The sequence below is a fragment of the Nannobrachium achirus genome, assembly GCF_963921795.1.
Source record: "Nannobrachium achirus genome assembly, chromosome: 19".
NCBI classification, from domain to species: domain Eukaryota; kingdom Metazoa; phylum Chordata; class Actinopteri; order Myctophiformes; family Myctophidae; genus Nannobrachium; species Nannobrachium achirus.
The window spans coordinates 49,740,930-49,765,056 of NC_137826.1; positions in this window are offsets into that span (position 1 = coordinate 49,740,930).

Consider the following 24,127-nt stretch of genomic DNA (forward strand, 5'->3'; position numbering starts at 1 on the left):
CTCAATATATGGGCATTCCCATATAAGTCCTATTAGATATTATATGGGCTTAATATTGACGACATCAGGGAACATTTGGCATAAAAGGGATTCTGTTAGAGTGGTTCCCCTGACATCACAGTGATGTCAGAGCGTGATGTCAGAGCGCAAAACCAATAGACCGTAAAAAAGTGTACACATCCAGAAGGAGACATGATGTGCCGTTTCACATACTAAACTGCGACCTTTGGTCGCAATGAAAACTAAATCTACTAGTAACTCTGCAGATTTTGGTTATTCATACCCAATCCTGCCCTATGTTATACTTCCTTTCATCAAAAATAGCAGATCAACAAGCTCAAACAACTCGTAGCATTTGCGACGCAATGTGATGCAGATGAATGTACGTTGTAGCCCAGATCTAGATTAATGTTATGGTTTAAGTACAGAGGGTGTATTTGCCTGTCCTGCAACAGTGAGACTGTAGCTTCATTCACCTATGATGTAGCCTCGGAAACCCAGACATTTTATTTTGGCGATACCTATGATGTAACCTGGAGGTTATCTAGACCAGGGGTTTTCAAAGTCACCCTGGGGTGCCGCGACGGCAGTCCAGGGGTGCCGCGAGATCATTTGATACTATTTGGAATTTATTTGAACACTTATTACACACTTAAATATTTAGTATCATTTTAAACTTACAAAGTTATTTTCAGTCAGTTCTAACCAAAATGGCTATTATCTCAACGTTTTCCTCGCAACATAATCACTAAAATATCGTCACTGTCTGGCAGAAACCTCATATCTCCAAGTTTCAAATGTGTACGTCTTTTGATAAAGCAAAGCCCTGCTTCATATCGCACAAAACTAGTGAAAACAGCCTATCTACAAGCACACGTGTGCTTGTAGATCTGCTGTTGTCACTAGTTTAGTACATTTTATAGATGATAAATACAAAACAAACGGTTTTGGACATACATGGTTTCCACCAGACAACGACGATATGCTATAAATATAGGTAGCTGGGAGTGAAAATTATAATGTAAGGGTGCCTCGGATTAAAAGAATATTCATGGGGTGCCCTGAGACAAAAAAGTTTGGGAACCCCTGATCTAGACAGATACTGTAGGTTTAAAAGTGGTGAAATTGTCCTTAGGTAAAACATGTCAGTACTTCATCCATCTTGTCTCCTGACCAATGACTGTGCTCCTGAGAGAGTACAACGGGTCCATGTGGTTCCATGTGTACAGGCTCAGAGTACAGACCCATAACCCTTATTATATGGGTCTGTAATTCTGAGACACATCTGCATTTGCTCTGAATTTGACGTGAGATACGAGTGTACCATACGCAGAGATGGGCAGTATTTGAAATACATGTATTTGAAATACGTATTTGAAATACTATTTTGTAATTTGAATTTGGCTGGGATTGAAAAAAAGTGGATGTAATTTGTATCAAAATACTTCCAGGTCTAGTATAAATACAAAATACTTTTTCAATGTCATATTCTCAAATGGATATATTTTAAAAATTCACAAAGGTTTAAACTGTACATTTAGGCTGCCTGCTCCAAAGACAAACACCATAGTATGGCCAATTTATTCTTAGAAATGCTGAGAGGCAATTCATTTATTACTTGGCAATCAATCTATAACATTACTAATCATTGCATCATTTTTTATAAAATGTATTTCAAAATATTTTTTTGAAATATTTTCAAAATACAAAATACGTTCTCAGGCCTGTATTTATATTTTGTATTTTGATACATCTTTTGACCCAGTATTTAACCTGACTTGCGTCAGATGGTGGCAGTAGTGCGCTACCGGCCTACTTTACCATCTGAGCTCTCTCGGTGAGAGTTGATAACACTCGTAAAGCCCCGGGCCGGACCAATCAGCGGCAGCTACGGGCGGGCTCTGAGCGGCTCTGAGCCAATAGAGTCTGATTGCAGACCACGTGGAAACCCAGGAGGCGGATTCTGGGTGGAACGTCACGCAGACAGGCCAATATGAGTGGTTGGAGTTGGCACTCCCAGACTGTGATAGACAGACGGCCCCATCCAATCACCTGCTACATAATTTCAAAAAATGGCCCGCCCCTTACATCGAGTCTGCCGGAGCAATCCCAGATGGATAGTAAGCAGAGCGGTATACGCACTGCTGCTATCATCTGGCGAAAGTCAGGTTACCCAGTATTTGTATTTTGTATCAAAATACTTTTCAATGTATTTTCGCCCATACGCCAACATCAAAGATGCCAAAATTGTTATCCCTGCCACGTTGATAAATGAGGGCCAGTGTGTTTACTTGGGAGTGACTCTATGACAGTAGCACCTGTCATAATTCCACTCCCCCCCCCCCCCATCTAATTATTGGAAAGCATTAAACACACATGACAAACGTGGGTTTAACATCACTCAGCTCAAGTTTCAATCGTCCAATGTGTGTCCCTTCACTCACTATTCAAGTATGCTCTGGAAGAAAACTAAACAGTGTACACACACACACACACACACACACACTAGGGCATTCCATGAATAGTGATTTTTAGTATTCGAATTATTCAACCTCAAAGTATTCGAATAGTCGAATATTCGACAGGACTGGCCAAACTGACAAATATTAAGTAAGCAAGAGGCGTACATTGTGAAAATAGCCGATCTACATGCTCACAACGCCTCGCGTTGTGAGCATGTAGATCTGCTATTTTCACAATATTTATCTGTGGAACCGAGTCACATTAAATATAATACCTACAATTCCAAGTGCTTGTCAGGGTGGGGGTCCCCAGTTCAAATATGTTTATTTTGGGGGTCACGGCCTAAAAAGGTCTGAGAACCCCTGGTATAGAGCATTAACAAATTCATCCACCAGGGGCATTGACAACTCATTATTATGAGTTCCTATCTAGCCAAGCTTTATAAACTATATATTCTTTAAAGAGAAAACAATAAAAAAAAATGTACATAAGCGAATATTCGACTTCGGTGAACAACATCGAATAGTGACTTTGACTTTCGAATATTCTAATATTTGGTGAATGCCCTAACTCAAACACACACACACACACACACACACACACACACACACACACACACACACACACACACACACACAGGTAAGAGGTGTGCTCTGAGGTTCAGCGGTTCAGACAGCGACTGGCCCTCAGGCAGAGTGGTTGAGGGGGGCGGTAACGTTCTGCATTCCTCCAATGGCTGCTGTGTCTGATCACCAACTAACAACAACAACAACAATAATAATACATTTTATTTATATTGTACTGTGCATTTGAAACTAAGTGCTTAGTTACAGTAGCCTACAGAATTAAAAAATGCATTGAATTTGAAACAAACATTTATTTAAAAAGGAACGTCTTTTTAGTCATGCATCTCTCTGGAAAGCATGGACAGACAGACAGTGGTCTGGAGCTGTTCTGACCTGGTCTGGGAGTGAGTTCCACAGACAGCAGAGGGGTGGGGCCCATGGGGGTGGTGGTCCCAGAGCGGAGGTTGCGCGAGTGGAGGTTCGTGGCTCGAGCGGTTCCTTCAGGTAAGGGTTGGACATTTTGTTGTTGTTTTTGTCTACTTTTCTTGTACTTGTACTTTCTTAGTAGACTACCTTCTTATACTACTGTTAACTGTGATGTTGTATGTATTGCTTTTTTTGCTTTTAGACACTCTAAATAAAATGTATTCAATTGTATGTAAACGCCGGTGAGGTCCTCGTATACGCCCTCCCAGGGCTGTCATCAATCATTCCTAGGAAAGAACCAGCATACTATGTATGTTAAAGGAGCTATAGTCAACTTTTTCTTGAAAAACGGATGCTAAAATAAAAATGTTTGGAAAATATTTTATAAAAAATAAGCTTCATACATGTGTTTCTATCACAAAAAGCGTACAATAATGATAAAATAATCATTTTGGCCATTGTCGGGCCGACACTTTGTTTACATCCCAGTCTAACACTTATCAAAGAATAGACTAGAACAAAGTGTTGGTCCGACAACGGCCAAAATGATTATTTTATCATTATTTTACGCTTTTTGTGGTAATTTTTTAATAGAAACACATATATTTTTATAAAATATTGTCGAAACATCATTTTTATTTTAGCATCCGCAGATATATCGGGAAACATCTGTATCGGTTTTTGTGCATGCTTATTTTACCTTGACAAAAAAAGAGAAGAAATCTACAGCAGAAGAATACAACTGTATCATGTTAGTTGTATTACATGCATTAATATTAGATACTATATCTATAATATAGTTATTTTGAGGCACGTGCACTCAAACTCACAGACATCAAAGGGGGCTTGAGCCCCTGCCCTTTTATCCACCTGTCAAAACTGCCCTCTCAAGAGCATGAATGCAGTTTTTACTATGGTGAAAGAAATGCAAATGCCCCCCTTTCCATGCTATACCTGAAGGCAGCATTCAAGAGAATTGCCTTGTCCCAACTCTCCTGAACTTCAACGCAGCAGCCTATGTTGAAATAATTGCATTCTTTGTTTACTGTGTAGAAATCTCTAGTATTGACTTGATTATGCATAGTTCAGTGTGGCATCAAGCATCGAAAATAGCTGACCTCCAAGCTCACAACGTGTTTGCGACGCGTTGTGAGACAATTAGTTTACTTTTGTGGTGTGTATTCTGTCTAGGACGAGATGACACTCAGCCTGGGAGCCAGGAGCTGACATCAACGCTGAACCTCAGTGCTGCTCTGTACGCGACGCTGTCTGTGGGGCGGTGAGATGCTCGCTGCCTGCAACACTCTACCAAATATTTAGGTTTGAATTGAACTCTCTATCCAGTATCCACTACAGCAGTGGTTCTCAACCTGTGGATCGGAGGTCCCCAAATTATTTTTGGGGGGTCCCCAGATGATTAACTTGATGTGCAACAGTAAACAAACCAACGTAAAGTTTAAGTTCTCAAATATTAGAGGCAGAAATTGTGAAAATAGCCTAGCTACATGCTCACAACGCCTCGTTGTGAGCTTGTAGATCTGCTATTTTCACAGTAGAACCGTGTCATACAAAATGTAATGCCTCAACTCTTAGTGCTCGTCAGGGTGGGGTGGGGGGGGTCCATTTCAAATATGATTATTTTGGGGGTCACGGTCTGAAAAAGTTTGAGAACCACTGCTCTACCCACAGCAGTGGTTTCCCAAACGTTTTAGCTCAAGACCCAAACTAGTGAAAATGGTCTGAGATGGGGGTCCGCGGCCAAAATAAATACAATAATATTTTCAGGGTCTTTGACCTGAAACAGTTTGAGAACCACTGATATAGAAACATATTTTCATTTTTATTTTAGAAAACTGTTTAGGATTTAGAAGACATTTTGTAAAATTGTCCTCAGGTCTTAAAGGGATAGTTCAACCCCAAAATGACTTTCTTCTATCGATTACTCACCCCATGGTGACTTGAATACATGGATATGTTTTAGATTTTGCGCATTCTTAAGCCAATAATTTGAGGAAGCTCTTTGTGTCTCCATAGGGAACAAAGCAGGCTCTTTGTGTCTCAATAGGGTAAATGGTAAATGGTGCATATATAGCGCCTTTATCCAAGGCGGTTTACAGAGATTGTGAATTACATTCACCCACACACACACACACAGACATTCATACACCGATGGCAGAGGAAACCATGCAAGGCACCAACCTGCTCACTGGGAGCAACCAGGGGTTCAGAGTCTTGCTCAAGGACTCTTCAGCACTAACTCTGGGGGAGCCCGGGATTGAACTGGGAACCCTCTGTGTTCTAAGACGACAATTCTACTCTACCCCACAGCCACTGCCGCTGCTGGTCAAACTGCTGGTTATTGGCTTAGGAATGTGACAAAGGGCTTAGGAAGTGAAAAAACAAAACAATATCCATGAATTCAAGTCTCCATGGGATGTGTATATTGTATGTCGATAGAAAAAAGTTAGTTCTTGGGTGTGTAGCAACTCATAATGTAATAACGGCTCATATTACATTATGAGTCGCTAAAGGGTGAACTATCCCTTTAAAGGGTTAACCTACATGTCATCTGATAATGAAGGCTCTGACAGAGACCATCACTCCAGGTCAAAGGTCAACTCTACAGCTGTTCTAGTATGCACTTGAGCAGTCAACATCTGGCCTCGGGGGCCTAAGTACAAGTGTCAATAGCTACAGCAATGCAGTAACACTCTGTTTGGGCAGTGGTTCTCAACCTGTGGGTCGGGACCACCAGGGGGGTCCCCAAATTATTTTGGTGGGTCCCGAGATGATTTGCCTAATGTGCAACACTGTTTTCTCACTCAACAGTAAACAAACCAACATAAAGTTTAAGCGTATAGCACATTTCTAAAGTGTCAATTTAAGGACTTTTTAATACCTCTAAAATTACAACTTAAACATTGGTCAAATTGTCAAATATTAGAGGCAGAAATTGTGAAAATAGCCGATCTACATGCTCACAACGCCTCGCAACGCGAGGCGTTGTGAGCATGTAGATCGGCTATTTTCACAATAGAACCGTGATGTAATGCCTCAACTCTTAGTGCTCGTAGGGTGGGGGGGTCCCCAGTTCAGATATGCTTATTTTGGGGGTCGCGGCCTGAAAAGGTTGAGGACTACTGTGTTAGGCTGCCCTCACACCAAAATACCTACAGTATGAGAGTGGAATCCGCGTTCCGCCAATGCATTTCAATGATATGGGAGCGTTTTTTGCAGAAATCCTCTGCTGGCATGAAACTGCTTCACTCTCATTGAAATGCATTGGCGGAACGCGGATTCCACTCTCATAGGTATTTTGGTGTGAGGGCAGCCTTAGGGCACGATCACGTGTACCACACTTTTAGTCTGCCCGAGGGCTCATTCTGCCAATGCATTTCAATGGGTTTGCTGCCCAAAGAAGGAAAGCTCCATTGCCATTGAAATCCATTGGCAGAGTCCGCCCTCATAGGTATAAAAGTGTTGTGTGACCGTGCCCCTACACAAGGAAAGATCTGGTATGCAAGTATTGGTTTAAATATGTACTTAAAGTACCAAAAGTAGAAAGTACTGATTTGTGCAGAATGTTAAAAACATATTTTGAAAATAGCAGATCTACAAGCTCACAACGAGTCGCGTTGAGCTTGTAGATCAGTATACTAATAGGGATAAAGTGGTTAATGCATATTTTGTAATAATAATCTAAATCTAAAGAGTAATTAACATTTTCAAATAATTCTAGTGGAGTAAAAATGCAATATTTCTTTAAGTATAGTCGAGGGTAAAAGTACTGTATAATAATCTAGTAAAGTAAAGATTCTTTAGATTCCTGCAGTACTTTTTCCACCCTATATGGTTTTTTATTAGACTGTAGTTATGGGCCCCTATCTGTTGATACTGTTTGGAGGAATGATGTACCAAATTTGGACCCTGACTTTTGTTGGGACACAGTATGGTCTAACATTAGGCTATCTTCTAGAAATCCAGACCATCAACAAATTCATTTAAATTTTGTTCATCGGACTTATTTAACTCCTCGCAGACTATGTGCTATGAGGATTTTGAATAATCCCAACTGCACTCTCTGCGCCTCAAATAGTATTGGTACCTTCCTTCACATGGTTTGGGAATGCCCAAATGTGTCGTCATTCTGGAATATGGTTGCCTCAAAACTTTCAACTATTTTTAGTATCAATATCATATCTTCTCCTTCTTTATTTTTATTAAATGACGTCTCACAGTTGCAACTAAACAATATACGCAAGCGCATCTTCTTTGCTGGATTAACGGCGGCGAAGAAGATGGTAGCTACGCGGTGGAAACCTCCTCATACGTTAACGTTTCGCCAGTGGGCCTTAACCTTTCTAGATATAGTATATTTAGAGCAGTCGATAGCAAGGTTACACGGAGCAAAAGAAGGAAACATTAATATGTGGTCGGACATTGCAGATAAGCTTAAGGCTATGATTCAAGAAATCACTATATAGTGGTAACAGCCTAGCACAGGCATGCACTATTGTACATTCCGTGTTGGTCCGGGGAAAGGGGGTGGGTGGGTCTTCTTTTCCTTTTCTTGTTTTGCTATTGTTTGTGTTGTTTGTATGTTAATTGCATTTTTCTTTTGATTATGGAAAATAAAAATAATTGATAACAAAAAAAAAAAAAAGATTCCTGCAGTACTTTACAGTACTTGAATATTTATAGTTACTTTACACCTTACAAATATGTGTTAAGTACTGTTACTTTCCACCTGTGTCATCAGGGAAGACATCAATTATGTTGTCTGTCACAGACTAGCTTTGGGAAAACATTTGAGTTCACTTAAAGGAGTAGTTCACCCCCAAAAAATGTTTTTGATCATTCTTGATAATTTTCTTTTTTCTTTTTCTTCTTTTTTTTTGGTCATATTCCTATAAATTGATGACCGCTGGAAAGATGCTAATGTCTCTGTAGAACAGGGTTTCCAAAGGTGGGTGCCATGATGCTAGCCTGGCGTGACTCATCCACACCCTCTGGTGGTGTGTGAATGAGTCTGAGCAACGCCAGGGTACCATGATGCCAGTCCAGGGGTGCCTCAGTATACTTTGATAATATTTGGAATTCATCAATAGCATTTCCGCTTCACCACTTAGACCCCCTATGCTTAGTAAAACAGACCTGCTTTGCACTATATTGCAGTATACTGTATGCATTGTGAACCTCTGGAGTGAGTGTGAAAAAGTGGCCCTCTTCATCATCAAAGTTGCCCACCCCTGTGCTATATGTGAACTATTTTAGCTGGGGATCCCCTGGAAGCCCCCCAAGGACCCCTGGGCCTGGGGGTCCCCGGACACCATTCTCAGATGACAGTAAAGTGATAATTTAAGGACATTTAAGAAAAATGCATCAAATGAAAACAAGACCATTACTAAATCAAAAGTAATCAACAAACTAAGAACTGGTCAAACATTGGCCAAATTGTCAAATCATAATATAAGAAAGATGAAAATAGCCAATCTACAAACTTTTAGAACAGCTATATAGCCTATGTATGTACAGTATGTATATGTACAGTATATTAAATTAATATATTTTAAAAACATAAACTTTCTAAATATTCCCAGCAATGGAGGATGGTCTGACGGACGAGGACTTCCAGAGCCACCTGCACGAACAGACCCTCCCAAAAGACCACCTGCAGGGTGCAGTTGGCCTCACGGTGCAGGATGCAGACAACAAGAGGGACACAGTGGGCCTCCTGGTGCAGGATGCAGACAACAAGAGGGACACAGTGGGCCTCGTGGTGCAGGATTCAGACAAGAGGGACATAGTGAGCCTCGTGGTGCAGGATGCAGACAAGAGGGACACACTGTGCCTCTCATGTAAAACACCTTTTTTAAATATTATTCCTACAGATTTGATCCAAATGTCACGCAAATCGGTACACAAGATCTCTATAGTCATATGTCATGATCAACACAGATCTGTTAGATTTTCCATATTCCATCCTGATTGGCTAATATTGACATTTAAAGCTTGCAAGGGTGGCCGGTTGTGGTAAAACTGTGCACGCACATTCCCACTGGGCTGAGGAAGAAATGCCACTTCAACATTAAAATCAGCCTCATGGTGGCGCTGTAACAGGCCAAGGATATATACAATATAGCCTATTAGTCCTTCACATTTTATCTAAATATCACGCAAATCTGTACACATATTTTTGGTCATGTGAAGTGTGAAATACTTTAACGATCCGATGACTTTCTGACACTTCAAATATCTGGCAGTGTGTTCCTGGCTTTAAGGTTTCACAGACTGCTGCTAGTCGTTTGCTAAACATCTTCATCCTGATTAAACAGCTATTACTAGGGTGCAGTGACACAATCCAGAGGTGCCGCAGATTACTTAATATTTGGAAATGCAGACGTTGAAAGACTGGCTCAGAATGTTAACCAATAGGCCAATAAGAAGAAGGTTTATGTTGCGTTTACGTCTCTCTCTCTCTCTTTATCTCAGCCAATAAGAATATAATGTTTCTCTCTTTCTCTCAGCCAATAAGAAGAAGCAGCGTCTCTTCCAACGAGCGATTTCTCAACCGTCTGACTTTGTGCACACTATCCATGTTGGCATTGACCCTGTCACCGGAGATTTTACCGTAAGTATGTGTGTGTGTGTGTGTGTGTGTGTGTGTGTGTGTGTGTGTGTGTGTGTGTGTGTGTGTGTGCGCGTGCCTGCCTGCGCGTGTGTGTGCCTGTGTGTACGTGTGCTTGTCTGCTATAGTTGGCAGCTGCCACATATGGCAGAGACGCTTTATATTCTCATAGAGTACGCCTACCCTTTGTGAAAGAGGTGGGGTGCCATAGTTTTGTACTTTTTCTCTTTTCTGTGTCTACAGTTAACATTAGTGCAAATTTGCCTTCCCTGTGTATTTTTGTTTTTTTCCTGAAAGCTGAAATCCTCTGAGTCAAAAGGCCTGATCAAAAAACACTGATTTGATGACATCATAAAATCATCCCCTGCCCTTTCACCATACACCCAACACTTCAGCTGGGTCACCACCCACCCACCTGACAACCAGGCATACTTCATGAACTGGTGGGTGTGGCCACATAAAAACATGATTTTAACACTTTCTGTACACTTTTTTTGGAAGATAATCTTCCTCCTAGTAAGACGCGCCCTTGACATGGTCACGGTCAGTGATGTATATCGCCATCGGACCAGTACCCATATATGGAGACCCCTGGTACCCATGTATGGAGATCCATGTACTATATGGAGATATGCTGTTTGAGCCCAAACTGCTTACTCAGTTATTCGTTATGTGAAAGTCCTATGATGTCTATGACATCTGACATCATACCCTTTTATGCCCATACATGGAGATCCCTGTCTGTAGAACCAGCCGTTAGTGTGGTATGTGGCCGATGTGGCCTCTCCGTATATGGGCATTCCCATATGAAGTCCTGTTAGATATGGACTTAATATTGATGATGACATCAGGGAACTCCACATAATGGGCATAAAAGGGATTCTGTTAGTGTGACATTACAGTGAAGCCAGAGTGTGACGTCAGAGTGGCAAACCCATTCTGTTACACACTAGGATTAAAAAGCGACTAATATCTTCAATTGCCAACATTTTCTTACCTTTTAATGTGCACAATGTCATGGCACGGGTCATGCATAATGCAAGGATCATGCACCACACGTGTGCACGCCATTCACAGCTTTCAAACTACAAAATCTGCTTGGAAATTCATTCAGGCATTCAAAAGATAGAGGCTATAGTGTTTTCTTCAAATGTAAACAAATATGGCTGCCATGTTTGAAAGATAGAGCTGTAGTCAAGCATGCATTTAGAATTTCGTGTTTTTTTTTTTTTTTTTTTTTTTTTTTTTCAAAAGCGGCCAACTCGGGAACTCTTGTTTGGCACAGACATATACGGCCCAAACTCAGGAAACTCGTGTTTGGCAACAAGGTTGTTAAGAGTGGTGATGCATGAGCATGATGTCACATACTAAAATGTAATGTTAACTAACTGTACCTTTCAATATTTGTATCCCCTAGTATGTTTCCCCTATAGTATGTGGACATAATTAAATGGTTAAAAGTATTACATTAAAATGAGTGTGCGTGTCTGTGTCTCAGGGCATACCGGAGGAGTGGGTTCGTCAGCTGGAGGACTCAAACATCACTGAGCTGGAGCAGAAGAAGAAGAAGAAGAAGAAGAAGAAGAAACCTCAGGCCGTGCTGGACGTGAAGACCTCCAACAGCCAATGGTACACATGCTTAACAGGTACACACACACACACACACACACACACACACACACACACACACACACACACACACACACACACACACACACACACACACATTACATGACATCACAGATCTCCATATTACCACAGCTACACACAATCTATAACACACGCTGTAAGAAAAAGACAGAGAACATCTTAAAGGACAGCTGTCATCCCGCCCATTCCCTGTTCTATCTCCTCCCATCCAAAAAACGTTACCAGAGCATCAAATCTCACACCACCCGTTTCAGTAATAGTTTTTATGCTCAAGCAATCAGGATGCTTAACGAAGAGATGGAAGCGAGACGTAGGTAGTCATGTGCAATATACGCAGTTTTTAAACTGTACACTGTTACACTGTATGGTTGTTTTGTTGTTTTTGGGTTGTCCTGGGTGACCTGTTGTTGTCTTGTTTTTTGTGTGTAATAAGGCTGAGAGTGCTCCTGGCACAAGCATTTCATTGTATGTCTATACCTGTATGGATATGCATTTGACTAATAAACCTGAACCTGAACCTGATATATGGGCATAAAAGGGATTCTGTTAGTGTGGTTCCCCTAACATCACAGTGATGTCAGAGTGTGATGTCAGAACAGCAAACCCATAGACGGACACGGACAGACAGAGACATGATGGGCCGTTTCTCATACTAACTAAAGTGCGACCTTCGGTCGCAATATTGCCCTTGCCCAGATTTGGTCTGGCACCGCTCAGTTGTGATTGGATTTCACTCCCTCCGAAGTAGTGAGAGACCAATCAGGGCCCAGTATGCAAATGTGGGACAGTTGGTTCCCACAGCACAGGCTTTTGAGTTCTCGGTGGCAGTGGCCAGCTAGTCTCATCCTCCTGACTGCTATCTTCTCTGATGCACTTGGTAGTGCCCCGTATAGACGCTGGTTGGTAATGTGCTCATCCTGGTTGATGTTCAGTACCACACCTAACATTCTCGTATAGCACCCGTATAGGGCTTGTGTTAGCATTCACAGCCGTAGCCGTTTCTCAATTCGGGGGATGCCAGGCTATGATTGTCCCTTGCATAAATTATCTGTATCATTTACCATGTCCATTGTCCAGCCTCCCTGCCAACCTCCGGTCCAGAGCTGGTGTCCATGATGAAGATCGGTACCAGAGTCAGGAGAGGACGAGACTGGGAATGGGGAGATCAGGTTTGATAATAAAATATAAAACTTTTAGTGACCTTACAGCAGTGTTGATTTTGACAGCAAATTTAATTTGACAACTATTTTAGTTACGGTATCTGAATGTGAATGTAAGTTTTAGTCTAGTTTTAGTCGACTAAATATCATTTGAATCGACTAATCTACAGTTGAATTGTTTAATAATTTAGCAGCGTTTTAGAGGGCAATACAAATTTGTAACTAAGCAGGCTACTGTAAGTTGTGCATAAAGTGCAGTATTGCTTTTGAGTAATACAGGATTTTCAAGTAATACAGGATATGCTTTTAAAGTGCACAAGACTATTAGGGTTTTGGTTGTTGAGTAGCATTTAATAACAAGATGGAAATGAAGGACAGTCTCTTATGGTCAAAGGAAGGTCATTCTAGATTGAACAACCCTGAACTGAGAGGACATTTTGCCGGTGCGGAACATTGCAGTATACTGTACATAGATACTGTATATATTTTATTATGTAGATCTCCTATTTTCAGATTTTAACACCCGAGTGCAAACAAACATAAAATGAATTGTCTACTTCTACTGGAAATTCATTATCATAGCTTAGTTTTTATTTAGTTTTCGTCATCACAAAAGGAAGTTGACGAACATTTTTCGTCATAGATTTAGACAAAATCAGCACTGCCTTATAGTGAATATTATACTGTACATTAGAATCAGTTTTACAGACAAGTATATCACTGATAGATTAGTGGGTTATTGATCATGTTTTGTCATCAGAGGAAATTGGATATAATCCCTCCTGATGTGTCTGTGTTTATAAAATTGAAACCTTAGCTCGACAGATATTACAAATTGTGATTACCTCATTTTCTTTGGATCTCGAGGTCATGATGAACATCATATGTCATAGTTTTCACCAACTAAATGTACACCGTTTTTTGTGCTCTGGTATAGGATGGACCGGCACCAGGGCTGGGGTGGGTCTCTGAAGAACCAGATGAGCATGGAATGATGAAGGTCCAGTGGGACCAGGGCACGCCAGTTTGGCACAAACCAGGGTGGATGGGGGGCTACCGGATGGGCTGGATGGACAAGTATGACCTCCAACTGGCAGAGCCACCAGCCAAGCCTGTTAACCCTTCTGCCAACGCTCCTGCCACCCAGTCTGCCACCGCTCCTGCCACTCAGTCTGCCACTCAATCTGCCACTCAGTCTGCCACCCAGTCTGCCAACGCTCCTGCCACCCAGTCTGCCACTCATTCTTCCACCGCTCCTGCCACTCAGTCTGCCACCCAGTCTGCCACCGCTCCTGCCACTCAGTCTGCCACTCAGTCTGCCACCAAGTCTGCCACCCAGTCTGCCACCCCTCCTGTTAACCAGTCTGCCACTCAGTCTGCCACCCCTCCTGTTAACCAGTCTGCCACTCAGTCTGCCACCCCTCCTGTTAACCAGTCTGCCACTCAGTCTGCCACCCCTCCTGTTAACCAGTCTGCCACCCAGTCTGCCACTCAGTCTGCCACCCAGTCTGCCACTCAGTCTGCCACCCAGTCTGCCACTCAGTCTGCCACCCCTCCTGTTAACCAGTCTGCCATCCCGCCAGCCAACCACCCTGAAACGCCAGCTCGGCCTGCCATCCAGCAAAAACCTGCCATCCCGCCTAAGCCAGGTTATTGTATTTAAATTTTCAGTGCTGTTGAGAACAATATGATTTAGTATATATATATATATATATATATATATATATATATATATATATATTATATATATATATATACCGGTATATATATTTATATTTATATTTATTTATTTAGGATAGGGTGTTTTCTATCATTTCTGAATCTATCATGGTTAAAATGGAGTTTAAACCTCCTATACAAACAATGGGTTTGTATAGGAGGGTTGTGTGTCTGATAAAGTTAACTCATTCTGTGCCAATGACGTCTCATGACGGTTTTTTTGCAAAGGCGTTCAGTGCCAATGACGTCTTTGACGTCTTTTGAGTTTTTTGTATAAAAAAAAAAAAAAACATATATATATATATTTTTTTAAAGATGTCAAAATGACCTGGGATCAGAGAGATGCTTTTCTCTGTTTGTGTGTTGGCTCCCTCGTTTAGCTGATTGAGAAAATGTGTGTTCATTCTAGTGGATGGACACTTTTTTTCATTCAAACAGCTCTATCTCTGGAACCATTTGTCTGATTGACAAAATTCTTTTTGCCACTGAATCACAACAACTGTGTCTGTTTCTGTGGGGAAAAAAATTATAAAAAAAAAAACATTTTTTTTGATTGCGCAATAAAGAAAAACATACAAAACCGTGGCACAGCTACCTTGGAGCCCTTTTGGCATTTGGCACAGAAAGAGTTTTAATATGAAAAATCAAAACTTGAATCAAGCAACTAAAAAACTCTCTGGGGTGTTCACAAAAGCATGATAAGACTACAAAATGACCAAAAGATCTTTTGAAAGTAAAATATCCCTTTAATATATTTATCTGCTCAGCATCCATTTTAAATTATCGAAATATCTTCAAAACTAAATGAGATGGGACCTATTAACAAGCCGTAAGTTCAGTTTTGATAAGCTTGGTCCAAAAGATAATTTGTTATCAATCAGACCTATGATTTAGGAGGAAGTGTAAAAAAAATCTGCTTATTCCTAAAGACATATTTGTTGTACCTGTGATTTGTATGGGAGCGTGTCATCATTTCGACATAGCATCTGTTCGACGGCATGTTAACCTGGTGGAATGCTAACCTGGTGAATGTTAACCACTATGCCTAAAACCTAACCCTAACCCTCGAAATGACGAAAAAGTGAGATTTCCCATATAAAATGTCTGTATCATTTACCATGTCCAGCCTCCACGATGAAGATTGGTACGAGAGTCATGAGAGGACCGGATTGGGACTGGAAGGATGAGGTCAGTTAATAAAAGATAAACATTAACATTTGTTGATGAGTGTATGAGCTTATAGTTTTTATCAATAAAATTGGCACTGCTTTGTGTGCTTTGGTGCAGGATGGAACTGGGCTGGGTAGGGTCCAGACAAATGTGCTCCAATGTGATGGATGGATCAAGGTCAAATGGGACTCTGGTACAATAAGGACATACCGAATGGGCAAGGATGGCAAGTATGACCTCAAACTGGCAGAGCCTGCCACCCAGCATAACACCCAGGCTACCACCCGGCCTCAGTCTCACAAACGATCTCAGAGCAACGGCAGCTACGATTCAGTTATCCTCGGAAACCCAGGCTTTTATTTCGGCGATCATCCAGTCTACGACCCAGTCTGCTACACAGCCTGCCAAAGAAGACTCCCACAGAGGTCAGCATTGACATTAAAATGAATCATTATATAGTCACAAAGTGCATGGCAATTCGCTTGTTAAAGGTCCTATGACATGCTGACCTTTTAGGTCCTTCCAACGTGTTTTAAAAGATCTGAACTAAAATAAAATGGCAAAAATTGTACAGTACTTGAGTAAATGCACTTAGTTACTTTACACCACTGAGTGCAGAGATCGTATCTACTCTTTTACAGACAGCTTCTTCAAGAATTCAGTCCCAATGGGAAGTCCAGAGACGATGGGACTGCAGGTGAAAAAGACCAGGTCAGTTAATAAAATATTAACATTAGTGTTATGGTGATCTTATACACACACAGTTTTCTCTGATAGGTTTGTTAGTAGCCTTGGTTCCCAAGCCAACATTTGGCTCTATGTGCAGCAGCAGCAGCCATGTTGGATAGGAATTGGGGCCCTTCCTTACTTCCTTCACAGGATATGTTAACAATTACACTAATGAAGGCTCTGTTCCATTCTGGTCAAACAGAGTCAGGGTGCTGATATTGTTGCATGTAGAAACACTCTGCTACACAAATGGGTCTCAAAGTGTCCTTGAGGGGGTTCCAAATGGCCCCTTATGGGTTTGGAACTCTGATAGTGTACACATTTGTTATGGTCCTTTGTTATGGTCCTTGAAATCAAAACGTTTAAGAACCACTGGGCTACACCAAATGGAACCCAGTAAGAATCATTGGTAAGACCTGTGAAGGAACCCCATTTCTGTGCAATATGCATATAACCTCCTGTTTCTGTAGCGTGCAATATAACATGATCATAGTCTGTGCATCATGTCCGTGCAGACATGATGCTAGTACTGTATGTCACATGATGCCTTTACCCAGAGGTGGATTTAGCAATTATGAGAATTGAAGCAAACCTCAACCTTGAGACTCCCAATTCCACTTCCTGAACATGACTGTCATTATATGACTCAGCCATGGAGCAAACCCCTGCCCAATCTCACCACAAGGCCACTGAGCTGGTCACTGATGGATCACTCAATTTGATCAAAACAATAAGACCATAACGTCACTGCTGGACAAATTGTTTTGTCTTATTTTCTTTTCTTTTTTAAATCATGATTCTCTTACAAGTGTTCAAAATTTCTCTCTGTTGTTTTTAGGATGACCAGTACATGGTGAGCAGCAAACCTACAGGTCTCTGTGTGATCATCAACAATGAGAACTTCAGGAACTATAAAAGTCGAAGTGGAACAAACAAGGATGCTGGTACCAATGCTGTTTGGATACTCTTTACTGTTGATTGCTTGTAATTATCTAATTATATTGACGATCAGAAATGGTTTCTTTGGGGGTTGAATCTTAATGAGTAAAGGGTTTGTTTTCATCCCCTGCAGATGATTTGGCCAAAAAATTCAGTAAGCTGGGCTTCAGAGTGTTGATGTTTAAAGACCAAACTGGGATCCAAATGCACGAGACCCTCCATTGTTTGTCTTCTCTGAAGGACCTCACTGACTTACAGAGGTTCAAAGTAAAGGAATGGTCCACGAAGAGCATGCCTCCTGAGTTCACCAGCCTTGACGTTGGGGATCTTTCACAGCACGGAGATGTCTTTGTCTGCTGCATCATGAGTCACGGAGAAAAGGGTGGAGTTTTTGGGACCGATTGGAAGGTCGTTCTCATTAATGACATTGTTGCGTGCTTCAACAGAATTAACTGCTGTGTTCTTCAAAACAAGCCCAAAGTGTTCTTCATCCAGGCCTGTCAGGGCAAGGACACTCAGGAAGGGGTTGAAGCAGACGATGATCCAACTCCTGTGGTCCTCACTCCTGCGGATACAGATACCCTGATCGCCATGGCCACTGTGGAGGATTGCAAATCATATAGGAACGTACGAACTGGGTCATGGTTCATACAGTCTTTGTGCAAACAGCTAGAGGAATGCTGTCCCAGGTAACCCTGAAAATATACCAAAGACTTATAAGGTTTTCTGGGTATCAAAAATTTACAACAGCAATTACAATTCCCTATATATATATATATATATATATATATACTGTATATATTCATTGGAGTGTCATCCATTCCCTATAATATATTCATAAATCAAGTCATTCATTCTATTTGTATCGTCTTTCATGTAAAGGTTACCCATAAAATGCCATTCAGTGTATTTAAATGAAATCAAATAGCATTTTATCAATGACAAGGTGTTTAATTGACTGCAATTCAGTCAAGTGCCACATCTGGCGTGTTCTGAATGTTGTGTGTTGTTTTACAGGGGTGAACACTTGGTGGACATTCTCCATCGGGTCAACAACGATGTGAGCCAGGAGGATGATCACAATTCTCCTAGGCCCATAAAGCAGATGTCTGAAGTTAGATTCACCCTGAGGAAAAAGCTGGAATTCAGTCCCAATGGGAACAGCAGTGATGCTGACCCTGGTCCTCTGATCACAACACCACCAGCACCGATGGCCACCTCCGCTCCAGAGTCCACAGACGATGGGACTGCAGGTGGAAAAGACCAGGTCAGTTAATAAAATATTAACATTAGCATATAGTGATCTTGTGATCACTATAGATCTTGTGAGTACCAAAGTCCTGACTTCACTCATTTATCCCCTGGGTCGCGGAAGGGTTTTCTCTAAGGAGAATAAAATAACATTGTTTCATATTAAAATTGTCTCATACAGTATAAAAATTGTGGGAATTTAGAACGCTGTATATCTCTGATAGCCAACAATTGTTTCTGTAGCGTGAGGAAACACACACGCTGGACACACTGCTAGCATGTCATGTCACAAGGTGCCTTTACCCAGAGGTGGATTTAGCAATAAGATAATCGAAGCAAAGCTCATCCTTGAGGTTTCTTTTTTTTATATGTATATATATATATATATATATATATATATATATATATATATATATATATAATATATATATACATACAGTATACATTCATGAAACCACCTGCTGACTGCCTGTCAGCATTGAGAAAGGAAATTGCTCAATGCTGACAGGCGGTCAGCAGGTGGTTTCATGGATGTATAGACATTTTATGCCAAAAAGAATTAAAAAAAAAAAAACGATTACCAAATTTCATGCCCCACCTCAGGGGCAGCCTGACTACGTGTAGGATACTGTTACAATTGTTGTTCAAAAATGTGTGGAGTCACACATTGCATATTTTTGTTAACCTTTTTCTGCTGTTTTTAGGACGACCAGTACAAGGTGTGCAGCAAACCTACAGGTCTCTGTGTGATCATCAACAATGTGAACTTCAGACACCTTAAAAGACGAGGTGGAACAAACAGGGATGCTGGTACGAATGCTGTCTGCACTTACCCTCATACTCTTTACTGTTGGTTGCTTGTAATTATCTAAATATAGAATAATGGCACTTACAGTATTATAAATTGCTCTCGACGATCATAAAAATAAATGGTTTCTTTGGTGGTTGAATCTTAATGAATAAAGGTTTTGTTTTCCTCCCCTGCAGATGATTTGGCCAAAACATTCAGCTGGCTGGGGTTCAGAGTGTTGATGTTTAAAGACCAAACCAGGAGCCAAATGCATGAGACCCTCAGGCGTGTGTCTTCTCTGAAGGACCTCACTGATATCAATGTAAAGGAATGGTCCAAGAAGAGCAAGTGGTTCACCAGCCTGGACACTACGGATCCTCCACAGCACGGAGATGTCTTTGTCTGCTGCATTATGATGGGTGAAGTTGTGGGGACCGATGGACAGCTCCTCCTCATTAATGACTTAGTTAAGTGCTTCAACGGAGATAACTGCCATCTCCTTTTGAACAAGCCCAAAGTGTTCTTCATCCAGGCCAATGACACGCAGTCAGAGGTTGAAGAAGACAATCGTCCAGCACATAAGAAGGTCCTCACTCCTGTGACTGCAGATACCCTGATCGCCTTTGCCACCGTGGAGGAGGACTGCAAATCATGGTTCATACAGTCTGTGTGCAATCAGCTAAGAGAATGCTGTCCCAGGTAACCCTCAAAATATACCAAAGGCTTATAAGGTTTTCTAGGTATCAAAACATTATTACGGCTGAGTGTCTTCAATTCCCTAATAATGCAATTCAATCATGTGATACGTGTGGCGTGTTCTGAATGTTGTGTGTTGTTTTACAGGGGTGAACACCTGGTGGACATTCTCCATCGGGTCAACAACCATGTGAGGCAGGAGGAGGGAGTCCTGGGAGATTCCAATTCTACTGGGCAGATGTCTGAAGTTAGATTCACCTTGAGGAAAAAGCTGGTGTTTTCTGTTTTCACCAATTGAATCCAAAGCACCCCAAATGTGCATTCACATGTGTAGTGATGCACAGAAGCGGGGATTGAACCCAAAGCTCCACTCGCCAGACCAACGCACAAACCATTGTGCCAATAGGGCTTGGCAGGGCTGTGGGCTGGTTTATTGCTGTACTAACTAGGGGGGCTACACATGCAACACACACAAAGCATTATAGCTAATGATTAATGTAAATGGTATATTGTGCATTTATATAGCGCCTTTATCCAAGGCGCTTTACAGAGATCATTACATTCACCCATTGACACACAGTCACACACACACACACACACACACACACACACACACACACACACACACACACACACACACACACACACACACTCCGCTCTGCTCATCGGGAGCAATTAGGGGTTCAGCGTCTTGCTCAAGGACACTTCGACACTAACTCTGGGGGAGCCCTGGATCGAACTGGGAACCTTGCAGTTCCCAAGCGGCCACTATCCATGGGCCACTGCCGTCCTAGGTAATGTCCTAGGTAAAGTTGAATTATGTTGTTGGTGGGAATGTTGTCTATGTATATCAGGAAGATATGTAATTAAACATCTGTTTATTATGTAATAACATGATGAATGTGTATTATAGCGCTTTATTTTGTATTTATTTTTTCATCTATGGACAGATCTCTATTCTTGAAAAAAGGGTATGATATGCATAAGATAACAGGGGACAAGCTACGTTGCAGTTAGCAACTGGGTTGTGATTTTGTAGAACACTTTATTACACCGTATTACACAGCTCAATCAACTGTGAGAAATAGAACTTGGTATTTGGTGAGAATCTCGTCGAATGCAACGTCTGCAGTGAGGGGGTACAGCGACAGACACATCTGTGTTATGTCACTTTAATTTGGCCTTACATTCCCTGAGGAACATATAGGCCAGTGATACTCAAACTCAGGCCCGTGGGCCACTTCCGGAACGTGGCACAATTTGGACTGGCCCACCAATCAATAATAAAAATAAAAATTAAGCATCTTTATATCATCTTATCTTTAGCCTAATTAGATTACTGTTACATGAATAATCATCCAGAAAGGGAAAACTGTGGGCACACATTCAGATCAGCAGCAAAAGATGACCCTCAGCAAGCGCGTCGAAAAGTTGATGCAGATAACTGTCACTTTAACCCAAAATGGACGGATGCTTTCGCTTTAATTTTACCATCTTATGCAAATTCAATACCACTATGTTTAATTTGCCAGAAAACAGTGTCAGTTGTTAAGATTGACCATATACTGAAGGTGCCAATGAAAGAATTAACTTATCAAGTATCATTAATGTTGTCATGTTATCAACTGGCCCACAGGTTCAGCTATTTGAGTATCCCTGACAAAGGCCATTGATGAAACGCAATTGCCCATACATGCCCATGCAATGGCCCATACATGCCCATGCCCGAGGCCACTAAATAGCTCCTATAAGCGGGACCCTTCTTTCGCTAGAATCCATATTGTACAGATAGTTCTCTCATTACTATCTTTTGTATTTCATTCTTTATTAAAATAATAAAACCCCTATTTATTTAGGGAACAAAAAAAACAGTATTTCGTCTCTGCTCCATCCTTGCTCGTAGGTCATCTTTCATTCTTTTTAGAATTATTCCTACGGAGTCCGGAATGTGTTTCTAGATTGCATTGACAAAATGGTTTAGTCTGTTGTCAACAGTGATTTAAAGACATTTTGAAAACCTGTGCAATGGGACATTCAGCATAATGACTACTTTCTACTTTTGGTAGGCAACTATAAGCACATTCTAATACCAATACTTTTGTACTTTTACTCAAGTGAATAGGAATTCAGGATTTCTACTTGTAACAGAGTGTTTCTACAATTCTACATTGCAATATTGATACTTTTACAAAACATTTGAGTACTTTTTTCCACCACTGTTTGTCACTTAGTTTCTCATTAACCCTTTGGGAGCCCAGAACTGTCAGTAACCACGATATACACCATGTGTAAATGCATACAGATAATGCCAAATATAATGTTTATTTTCCCATAGAGACTATATGTGTACTTTGTTATGACATTTTACAATGATCCATAAAACCTTAAATACATGTTCATCTCATGTCTGTTGAGCTGAGCATTTCTTTGAAATAAAGCTCCAGGCCGGTCCTTGCGCTGATGATGTAGCATTTAGAGGTGTGAGGTTTCCCCCTGATGGACGTTAAAGGTGGTTCATCTATGACATGATAATAAACACTTCAACATTCTTCACAAAGAAACAGAACTAAATAAACCAACCGAGTGCTTATTTTTATTTGAGTGCTTTTTTTTTTTACTTAAGTATAAAAGTCTACAGGTTAAATAATTGTGTTACAGTGTTTTATTAAATGCGAATTAGACCATTTTAAATCCATGACTTACAGACCTGTATTAAAGGGTCAATTTGGTTCCATTTGTACACTCTCAGAGTTTCAGACCTGGCTGTAAGGGTCCATTTGGTTCCATTTGTATTAAACATGTATTAGGCCTATGATAATGATAATCACTAGACACTTGAAGTTACTTTAGACAAATGTCTATGGAAGTATGATATACTGCCCTACAAAGGCAGAGTGCAGTTACGTACAAGAATTCCACTAAATGGGTTTAAAAGTGTTACAGCTGATCAGCCAAATGAGATATAGGCCTAGGCACATAAGTGATATGACAATGTGTTCTAGAGAATGTGTGCGTGCGTGGGTGCGTGTGTGTGCGTACACAGTGTGTTGTTGTAGGATACAATAGTTACACTAAGCTGGTTCCACCTGCACCCCCCAACCCACCCCACCCACCCCACACACACACACACACACACACACACACACACACACACACACACACACACACACACACACACACACACACACACACACACACACACACACACACCTCTACACTTGTGGTCCCTTCAGGGCAGGGGGAGGGGCCATGCAGGTGCAGCCTGTTAGGCTGATCACATCACTCTGTTGTTCACTCCATACTCTGAACACACAGAGAGAGAGAGGCATACCTAACTGAGACAGAGTACTGGATGTATATGGTCTAATACTGGATCTATATGGATTAATACTGGATTCATATCGATTAACACTGGATCTATAAAGGATGACAAGGATCAGTGCGTGATGGAACACTGCAGTGTGTTTCAACTTTGCGTGGTTGGAGTGTATTTTGCATGATTTAGTGATTTGTTTTGATAAACAACTCACACAAGAACATGCTGACTGAAGACTCCTGCACTAATGGTGAGAGAATGGTGGTTTTACACAAATATGTTACTCTCACAGTGTACACATGGAACCAAATGGACCTTTACAAGTCCATTTGGTTCCATGTGTACACTCAGAGTTACAAGTGGATTGTGGATACATCAACACAGAGGATTGTAATGTGTAATTGTGGGCTCGCCTATAAGGCGAGCACACTTTAGATATTGTCATTATTTATCTATCAGTCAGTCAGACAGTAGACGGGAACTTCGGTTCCTTTCTACTCCTACATACTTAGTGAGAAAATGAAAATAAAAACATCAATGTGTTCAGTTTACAGTGGCGAAGTGCGCTATTATTTTTTATAGCAATCGGCCAAATGGTGGCGCTGCACGAAGCCTTCGAAAGTG